This window comes from Juglans regia, chromosome 9 (genome assembly GCF_001411555.2).
Source record: "Juglans regia cultivar Chandler chromosome 9, Walnut 2.0, whole genome shotgun sequence".
NCBI classification, from domain to species: domain Eukaryota; kingdom Viridiplantae; phylum Streptophyta; class Magnoliopsida; order Fagales; family Juglandaceae; genus Juglans; species Juglans regia.
In genome coordinates this window covers 20,739,485-20,749,877 of record NC_049909.1, presented here as the reverse complement: position 1 = coordinate 20,749,877, position 10,393 = coordinate 20,739,485, and the positions used below count along the sequence as shown (strand labels likewise).

At 30.7% G+C, this 10,393-nt stretch overlaps 1 pseudogene; it reads left to right on the top strand.

Moving 5' to 3' along the window:
- The first annotated feature begins 3,168 nt into the window (after window positions 1-3,168).
- On the top strand, window positions 3,169-6,487 carry LOC108990831 (annotated as a pseudogene).
- The last annotated feature ends 3,906 nt before the right edge of the window (window positions 6,488-10,393 follow it).

Here is a 10,393-nt window from a genome sequence, read left to right as displayed (position 1 = left end):
ATATATATTTGACATTAATAATAATTATTTAAATTTAGATAAATATTATTTATAACTAATTAAATATTTGAATATATATAAATCAATATAAAAAATTTTAAAATTATATTATATAAATATGACTTTATATATATATATATGTATAGATCAATATAAATGCTATAGGGCGCATGCAATTAAAGCGTTTCAGAGACCAGCCAAACAAAGGAAGAACTTCTGACACGTTTAGACGGACAAACTGCAAAATATCGAATATCAATCAAATTACGTTACTTTTTGTAGTACTGTTTTTCTACAGAATTCTGTTCTGATATTGAAGAACAATACAGTAATTATTCGCATTATCTATAAGGGAATGGAAAAGTCTATTTTGCTTCTCTAAATTGACATCTTTATTTGATCGCTAATTAAAATTTTTTTATTTTATTTAATGATTAAAAAAATAATTTTAAATATATTAATGTATTTTTTTTATTTTTTTAAATATATTTAAATATATTTTATATATTTCATGATTGTAAATATCATTTCTCAAATAATAATATTATTTGTCCTGACAAATGGTCCTGATATGGGTTCTCACAATTATTATTATTATTATTAGTATTATTATTTACGTAGTAATTAAAGAAATAATTTTGAATGGTGCTGTGATTTTTTTTAAATGTATAAAGATATAAAAAAATGAATGAAAGAAAATCAAAATTATAAGGCCAAATGGCCTTATTGTGATCCATCCTCGGGCTACACCATCGGTGGATGTAGCACGACTGATCTATAAATCATAATTTAATATAAAATAAAATTGCACTATATGTTATTTACGTGGCATAATTTAATTTAAAAAATAAATTTTACATTTTAAATTTTATAAATTAAATTATGATTTATAGATAAGTAAGGGTGTAGCCCGATGATGAGTCCCAATAAGGCCATTTTGAGTTTAAATTTGACCATTCTCTAATATTTTTCTTTGATATATGAATAATTTTATTTGAAAATTTTGATACCATATGTTATCTACGTGGCATAATTTGATTTAGAAGATAATGATCAAATTTAAACCCAAAATCGACTAACAATTAAAAATAATAAAGAATCTTTGAAAAAATTGGCTAATAGGGCTCTTTAGCTCAGATGAGCTTTTGCATGATCTGTGATGGAATTTTATTTGAATACTCTTATTATGTTAACTAATCAATCAATAGGGATAAAGGCTCGTTTGAGGAGTGAGATGAGATGATAATTTTATGAATAATAGTAAGATAATTTATAAATAATAATGAGATAGTTTGAGTTGAGTATTTTTAAAATTTTGGGAAATGAGAGATAAAAAAATTTGAATAAAAATATTATAAAGTTAAAATATTGTTAAAATATTATTTTTATTTGAAGATTTGAAAAAGTTGAATTATTTTTATTTTTTATTTGAAAGTTTGAAAAAGTTGTAATGATTAGTTTGAAAAAAAAATGTGATTAGAATTTTGGGATGAAATCTATTTCCAAACAAGTCCTAAGAAGAATATTAAAAAAAAAAACTTTAGTTACAAATAAATTACATAAAAATAAATTTATAAAATGACATGACTTGATGTGATACGTCATATTATAAAATTATTTTTATCATAAAATAGATATAATAGATCATATAAAATCACGTCAATTTATAAATTTAATTTTATGTAATCTATTTATATTTGCAACGCTTATCTTAAAAAAACAACAGGGCATCAGAATATGAGAGCAATTATTACATATTTTTTCCAATAATAAAGGTAACTAAAATTTACATAACATGAAATAAAAATAGAAATGGTGGTATCGATAAAGCTCAATCAAATGAAAAGAGCATCTATAACTTCAATTACCTTGGGTTTTAGTTCCATAGAAATTTTCATTACAATTTCAAACAAAATCAAGATGTTTATGCAAATTTTTAAGAGTAATACTACATATAATCGTGAAGTGCGCAAGTACCGTGTAATCATTTTGAAAAATAGTAAGATCTACTATTAAATAAAATTTTTTTTATATAAGTTTTATATTTATTCACTTTTTTTAAAATTATTGTACGACGCTTACACGCTCACGACTGTAATTATTGTTTCTCATTTTTTAATAAGCTTGTACACTAAAATAAAAATCAAATGACCAATTAGGTTCATTCATTTTCTATGAATTTTATAAGCATACTTTAAATTGTGTGATTGGATATGTGACATTGATATTGATGTTAAATGATAAGAAAAGAAAACATAGTTGGAGCTCATGGCAATATAGGTCATAATCCATGTCTCATATCATTCTATTATTATTATTTAATATTTTAATATTATTTTTAATATTATTATTATTATTTTTTATTATTCACTATTATTTATTATTATTTAATATTTTATTATTATTTATAAATCATATAAAATAACTTCACCACCGTCACCTAATATCACTTCAATATTGGGAAGAAAACTTTTTACTGTTCCTTCAAGAAATGGGGGGGAAATGCGACGTATCATCTGCATGATTAAATAATAACAAGAAGAATAATAAAGAAAACAACCAATGCCTTCTCAAAGTCACGATCGAAACGGATAGAAAGAAAGTTGAATGCAACCAAAGAAAGAAAAAGGCGAAGGTCGTCGTCAAACGGTACAGACAGACAAGAAGGCAAAGGCAAAGCTCTTCTCTCTCCTTTTTACTTGTCCGTCTTTGTATCCTGGTAGTGGTAATAGTGATGCTGGTGGTTCTTGCAGCGCTGGCGTGGTTGGTGGGAGAGAATAAATGCTTGGTTTCGTAGAACAAAGGCCCTACACGGTGCTTATGAGCTACGAGAAAGAGAGAGAGACACACAGAGCAAGACAGATTGAGTTTCATGTTTGGTGCATATCAGTGGTAAAAAAAAGAAGTCCTTGGCGTGTGTAAGGGAGAGAGAGTGAGTGAGCGAGAGAGATGAACATGCAAGTGGTTCAGCTTTGTTGTTGGCGACCTCTAAATACATGGATTTGTAAAAGCAGTTTGTATTCAATTTGGCTCACCCGCAATGACAGCAGTCACTAAATTTCACCATTTCCATTGCATTCCACCCCCATGCTTGCCTGCCCTTCATCCTTCTCTCTCTCTCTCCAAGCTCAGATTTTGGTGCTTGGATTCAACCTCAGAAAGGAGAAAGACCAGATCTTTGTTATTCAGCCTTCACCGAAAGAACCCAGATTCCAGAAGCAAAAGACTATAATGCTATAGGTACTTGCAAATTTTTAATTTTTGCTTCAATAAGTGAGTTCAGAAATTGGGTACTGTTTCTCTTAAATTTCAGTGAGAATGTTGTTATTTGGTCGTGATCGTGATGTTGTAAACGGTTGCTAGAAAACCCTGATCTTATCTCAGCTGGATCACACTACTACAATGCCAACGGATAGACCCTTTTAATTACCTTTCGAGTTTTGTGAGCATGAGAAAACTCTATCAAGTCCGTCTCTCACACGCTCTTTTGTGCTTTCTCTATTGCTTTCTTGGAATTGTTTCAGTTTCACCAGTAACCGAGAAAGAGGTTTTGCTTCAATTCAAGGGGAACATCACCAATGATCCATACAATAGGTTAAGTTCATGGGTTTTGAGTGGGGATCCTTGCCAGGATTACAGTGGGGTGTTCTGTAACTCGGTTGGATTCGTAGAAAGAATTGTATTGTGGAACACTAGTCTTGTTGGGGTATTATCCCCAGCCTTATCGGGTTTGAAATCTTTGAGGATTTTGACATTGTTTGGGAATCAATTTTCGGGCATTATCCCTCAAGAATATGCTGACATCCAGACGTTGTGGAAGATCAACTTGAGTTCCAATGCGTTGTCTGGGTCAATCCCGGAGTTTATTGGTGATTTACCAAGCATTCGGCTTCTGGATTTGTCAAGGAATGATTTTGCTGGGGAGGTACCATCAACATTATTCAAATATTGTTATAAAACCAAGTATGTTTCTATGTCCTATAACAAGCTTTTGGGTTCGATTCCTGCATCAATATTGAACTGCATGAACCTTGAGGGGTTTGATTTCTCTTTCAATAATCTCAGTGATGGCATTCCTTCGGGAGTTTGTAGTATTCCATTGTTAAAGTACATGATTTTAAGAAGCAATAGGCTATCGGGAAGTGTTCAAGAACAGCTTTCGGCATGCCAGAGCTTGAAAGTATTGGACCTTGGTAGCAATATGTTTTCCGGGCTGGCTCCATTTGGTATTCTCGGATCAAAAAATATTTCTTTATTTAATATATCCCATAATGGGTTTTATGGGGAGATTCCTGACATGATAACCTGCAGTGGGAGAATGGAATTTCTGGACGCTTCAACAAATAATTTGGATGGGCAAATTCCGTTGAGCATTACAAAGTGTAGAAGTCTTAGAGTTTTGGACTTGGGATTTAACAAGCTAAATGGGAGTATCCCAGTAGAAATTGGAGGTATGGAGATGCTTTCCGTGATTAGATTAGGTAACAATATGATGGGGGGTACCATTCCAAAGGAGTTTGGCAGCATTGAGCTGCTTCAGGTTCTGGATTTGCACAATCTGAACCTTGTTGGCAAAATTCCTCTTGAAATAAGCAATTGCAGGATTCTTCTTGTGCTGTGAGTTCAATTACCTTCTTAAATTATTTTGCATTCACATCAAACTGCTTTAATTCAAACCTGAAAAAAAGTTGTAATATGTTTCTGCAGGGATGTTTCTGGTAATGCTTTAGACGGAGAAATTCCTGATATCCTTTCCAGCATGACTAACCTAGAATTCGTTGACCTACATCAAAACCAACTCAACGGGAGAATCCCTCTAAGCCTTGGAAGCATTACAAAAATCCAAGTTCTGGATCTGTCGCATAATTTGCTTTCTGGGTCAATCCCTCCTCTTGGAAATCTGAAAATGTTAACTCATTTTAATGTATCCTACAACAACCTCTCAGGCACCATTCCTTCAGCTCTACGGGGTTTTGGTCCATATGCATTTTTTAACAATCCCCTGCTCTGTGGCCCCCCCTTGGACACATCTTGCTCAGCAAAGGTCAACGGATCAAGTTCTTCACTGAGGAATACAAAGGTCATAAGTAATTCTGTCATTGTTGCAATTGTTGCTGCTGCACTGATCCTTACTGGGGTTTGTGTGGTATCCATCATGAGCATTAGGGCTCGCAGAAGGAAAAAAGTTGATGAACCAATGGTTGTTGAGAGCATACCGCTGGGTTCAACCGAGTCAAATGTAATAATTGGGAAGCTGGTTCTCTTTAGCAAAAGTTTGCCCTCTAAGTATGAAGATTGGGAGGCTGGCACCAAAGCTTTGCTTGACAAGGAGTGTCTGATTGGTGGTGGGTCAATCGGTACAGTCTACCGGACTAATTTTGAAGGTGGGATCTCACTTGCGGTGAAGAAGCTTGACACTCTGGGAAGGATCAGAAACCAAGACGAATTTGAGCAAGAAATTGGACAACTAGGCAACCTTCGTCACCCAAATCTAGTTGCATTTCAGGGTTACTACTGGTCCTCGACAATGCAGTTGATTCTATCTGAATTTGTCCCAAACGGGAATCTGTATGATAACCTTCACGGCCTTAACCATGCAGGCACCAGTACTGCTGGTGGCCACACTCCATTGTATTGGTCTAGGAGGTTTCACATTGCTCTTGAAACGGCAAGAGCCCTAGCTTACCTTCACCATGATTGTAGACCTCCAATTCTTCATCTCAACATCAAATCGACTAACATACTTAGATGAGGAGTACCATGCTAAGATGTCAGATTATGGGTTGGCAAAATTGCTTCCCATTTTGGATAACTATGGTTTAACTAAATTCCACACTGCAGTTGGGTATGTCGCGCCAGAATTGGCTCAAAGTTTGAGACTGAGTGAGAAGTGTGATGTTTATAGCTTTGGGGTTATTCTTTTGGAGTTGGTTACAGGCAGAAAACCGGTGGAGAGTCCAAGAGCAAATGAGGTTGTCGTTTTGTGTGAATATGTTAGGGGACTGTTGGAAAGTGGCTCACCTTCAGATTGTTTTGATCGGAGTTTGCGTGGTTTTGCAGAGAATGAGCTTATTCAGGTCATGAAGTTGGGGCTCATCTGTACATCCGAGGTTCCTTCAAGAAGACCAAGCATGGCAGAGTGTGTCCAGGTTCTTGACTATATCAGAAATGGATTGGGTCATTCTGATTAGGATTATATTAAAGGGTTTATTGGACAAACTACAAATTGAATTAACAATTCATCTTTGGAGCAAAGATCAAAGAAAGCAAATAGTATAGCTGCCAGCAGACAATAGACATGGTATAGTTGTGAAGACGGCAGAGGAAGTTGCTCATTTGACAAATATAGGTAGAAAAATTGATTCTTTCTTAGTTGTTTCTGAGTTACCATCATCAATTTTTCGTGACTGTTCTAATTTTTGGCAATAAAACCATTCGATTATCGTTTCTCATTTGTTTATCAATACTAAAATTTTCTCTTCAGAGCTGCTGCTAAAAATGGGGCATGAACCAGCTTATTTCTTGATGATCACAAAAACATTTCCTCATTTTCTTCGTTATTATTTGTATGGATTAATATATTGGTAATGTTCATTAGATCTAGAATATTTCCATGATTTGGTGTTGAAAAATAAAAAATAAAAGGAAATAGAGCAGTAGCAGACCCTGCTTCCATTTCAGGGCTGAAATCAATGGAATTGTCGAGGGAAAATTTCCCACAAATGTTCAAAGGTTGTTTTAGGTAAAAAGCCATGTAGAGCTTGGCCCCCAGATGGACCATCATTTTCTCGGCCCACTGAAGCTAATGGTATTATTACCTTTCATTTTACTGTTAATTCGTACATCAAACGGACTTTTTTCCTTGCAATTGAATGGTTATAATAATATTAATTCATATATTATATTTAAAATAATTTTCAAATTATTAATTGACTAATTAAACTATTTAAAATATATCATCTCAGTTATTGCAATTGAGATAATAAATTGAAAAATGAAGAGTCAGTCGTATTATTTAACTTTTTTTTTTTTTTAATTATAAGACTAAAAAGATTGAGCAGTGGAGGAAGAAGGTAGTGGGCTGCTTAGCGTAATGTGATTGAAAATCATAGTATTTTTCTTCTTTTATAGTACTCTTGTGGATTTTGATCTTCTATAGTTTTATTTTTTTATCCTACTCTAGGGCTTTCATACTAAGTAGACTTCTCAATATTTATAAATGAATTCATCCAACAATATTAAATGCTCAATAAATAGAATAATGTTAGATATAATTTTTAAGTATATAAACAACACTCTCTTTCAAAAATATATGGGATCCTTCGTTAAAAAAAAAAAAAAGATTTTCATATAAGTCATAAATTTATCTATTTTTTTTACAAAAATTACCCGTCTTAAAATTACAAATCTTATTTCTCTCTTAATCTAAACCTTAAAATTTAGTCAAAAACTCTTGGCGAAGGCTATATTATGTTTGGAACTTTGACTGCATTAAAATCAAGTCTGTTCAGTCTAATTTTAAGTTGAATCTAACATCTAAACACCTAACTCTCAAATCACTAAACTCATCTCAATTCAATACCTCTTTATATTCGAGATCCATAATTTTTTTCAACTCAACACCTTTTTATATGCTAGACCTACAACTATTTTCAACTTCTCATAAATATATCTAAATTTATCTTAACATTCAAACACATTTAACTCATCTTAAATAAGTTCTACAAAACTTATTACATTATTTCAACTCATTTCTATACATAAATAATTCAACTCATTTCAACTTAACATATGTACAAATATGATTTTTGGATACAAAACTCGCTTAAACTCCTTTCATCATTATAAATTTATACATAAAATATAATAAATAATTTAATTTTTTTAAATATTAAAATAATAATATTAATAAAAAAATATTATCGTAAGTCATCTGACCGGCTCACTCCTCACTAGTGTACGTAGATGCAGACAGCTTTGCTGATACATATTAAATTCTTGTGTCTTGTTTCTTGACTTTCTTCTCGGATTTTAGTAATTTTTCTCATATATATACAGAGAATTGTTTGATTTTTTTCTTTAAGACATGAGTACAAAAACGATGATGAAATTGCTCACGTTGTCAGCTTAGAAAAAAAGTCAGGTGAGACAGAGAGGAAGGCCGGGAATCCTATGTGAATCCACACATTGAATGAACCTATCTGCAACGACGAAAGAATCCCTATCCATGAGCTCCAAAGTCCAAACCACATTTAATGCGAATTTGTCGGCTACCATTTTCTTATATCTCAAACCAGACAAGACAAAGTTTCAGTTTGAAAGCAGAAAGTTTTATCTTGTTCAATTATGTCATCGGGTTTATTTAATAATTTTGAATATTTAAATTTTAAATACTAAAGTCCATTATTTACTCATTTAACTCTTTTACTATTTCTTTATTATTATTTAAAAGAACATTATTATTCATAAGTCTATACACCATATACCAAATTTTTTTTATTTTTTTAAAATTTTTTTAAATTTTTTTTTTGGTTTTATTATTCTTAAAATAATTGAATTATTCTATTCATAATCCATATATCACATATTTGGTAAGAGAATAAAATTAAAGAAATTATAAAAATGATGGTGTGTGGTGTATGAGGCTTAGGAATAGAATTTTTCTATTTAAAAATAAAAAATAAAAAATTTCTGGTATCCCAACAAATCTAATGAACCCATTATTTAAATAAATTAAAAATAAAAAAAATGAATCCATTTTGATATAAAAATTAAAATTAAAATTAAAATTTCTATTTTGAACTCTTTGAATTCTCAACCCCTAATTTTGATATTTGCTTCCCCTATTTATCATAAAAGAGTTTTCAATAGGATATTGCTAGCAAGCCCCCCAACAGTGTATTTTATTATTTTTTTAAAGTAAAAAATACATAATTTTATTAATAACTATTTTTTTAACTATTAAATAAAAATAAAATAAAATAATCAAACTGTAAGTTTGAAAGTAAATTTGAGAGACTTCACGAACATTTTTTTTTTCAATATAAATAACTCTAAAGATCCAATACTTTGTTGTATATCTTTCTCTTTATTTTTTTTTATGAAAAAATGATTACAAGATTGTGCTTGCATTTTAGAATTTTGATATCTATATTTTAAATCATTAATGCATGACAGTTAGACATATTTTATAAATAGTGTGAATGAAATATTTTACACACTAACTTATAAATAAAAAAACTCTCTAAAAATTTTATTGAATAATTTGCAACATTTCAAAACTCTCTAAAAATGCTCCCCCGATTGAGCTCTTCAAATGTAGGAAGGCAATTTGAATTTCAATGATTGTCGTTAACAGCTTAAATTAATTATTCAGGAATTTGTCGATTAAGAGTTGTTTGATTTTTAAATCTGTGTGGAGTATATTATTTAAATAAATAAATTTAATTTATAAGATTTAAATCTTAAAATTTATTTTTAAAATCAAATCGTACTATATTATAAAGAAAAATTATTTATATAAATTTTAAATAAATAAATTTTGTATAATTCTTTATAACAAAATAAATTATATCTTAAAAAGTACAAAAAAAATTATAGATATCAAGTACGAGATTTATTTATTTAAAATTATAACTATTATAAATTATATTCATAAAAAATAGTCAGGAAGTACCCCTTTTACCCTTGATCCTCCCCTCATTTGAATATGCCGACATGGGCCCTACCTGTACCCGATCCATTTTCTTTTCCTACCTGCCCAACGAATAGAACCGTTAGGGTCAGTCTTGCAATTATTTTCCAACCAAAAGGGCAAATCCACTAGACGCCGAAATTTCAGACCTCTCGACAGGATGTCGCAACGCACAGAGCCCGACGAGATAACACTGCACTGCAACTGACTCCCAACACAAGATTTAAAAAACTAATTCAAAAAAATAAAACAGAAAACCAAAAATCACAGCATTACCCATCACTCCAGTCCAAATGCCCCAATATCCTTCTGCAAAAACCCTGCCATTTCCAACAAAAGACAGGGGTATATTCGACACTACAATTAAATAATATTTTTCCTCCGGATCCATTGATTCAAATTTTGGACGGATCCTATAGACATCGGAATAACAAATAAAAAAATATTATAATAATCTCAATTTTCAGTATAAAATAAAATAAAAAATTTATTTTTTTTAATTTTAAAATAAAAATAATATTAAAAAATATATTATAATAATACATTATTTATATTTTAACTTTAATTTCAATTCATCTCATATTTAAAAATAAACAAATCTTTAATTTTAAATTTTTTATCAAAATATATGAATCCAACAAAATTCAAATAAAAATTCAACCCATTTAATAAATACAGCACAACGTGAACGAATTTTTT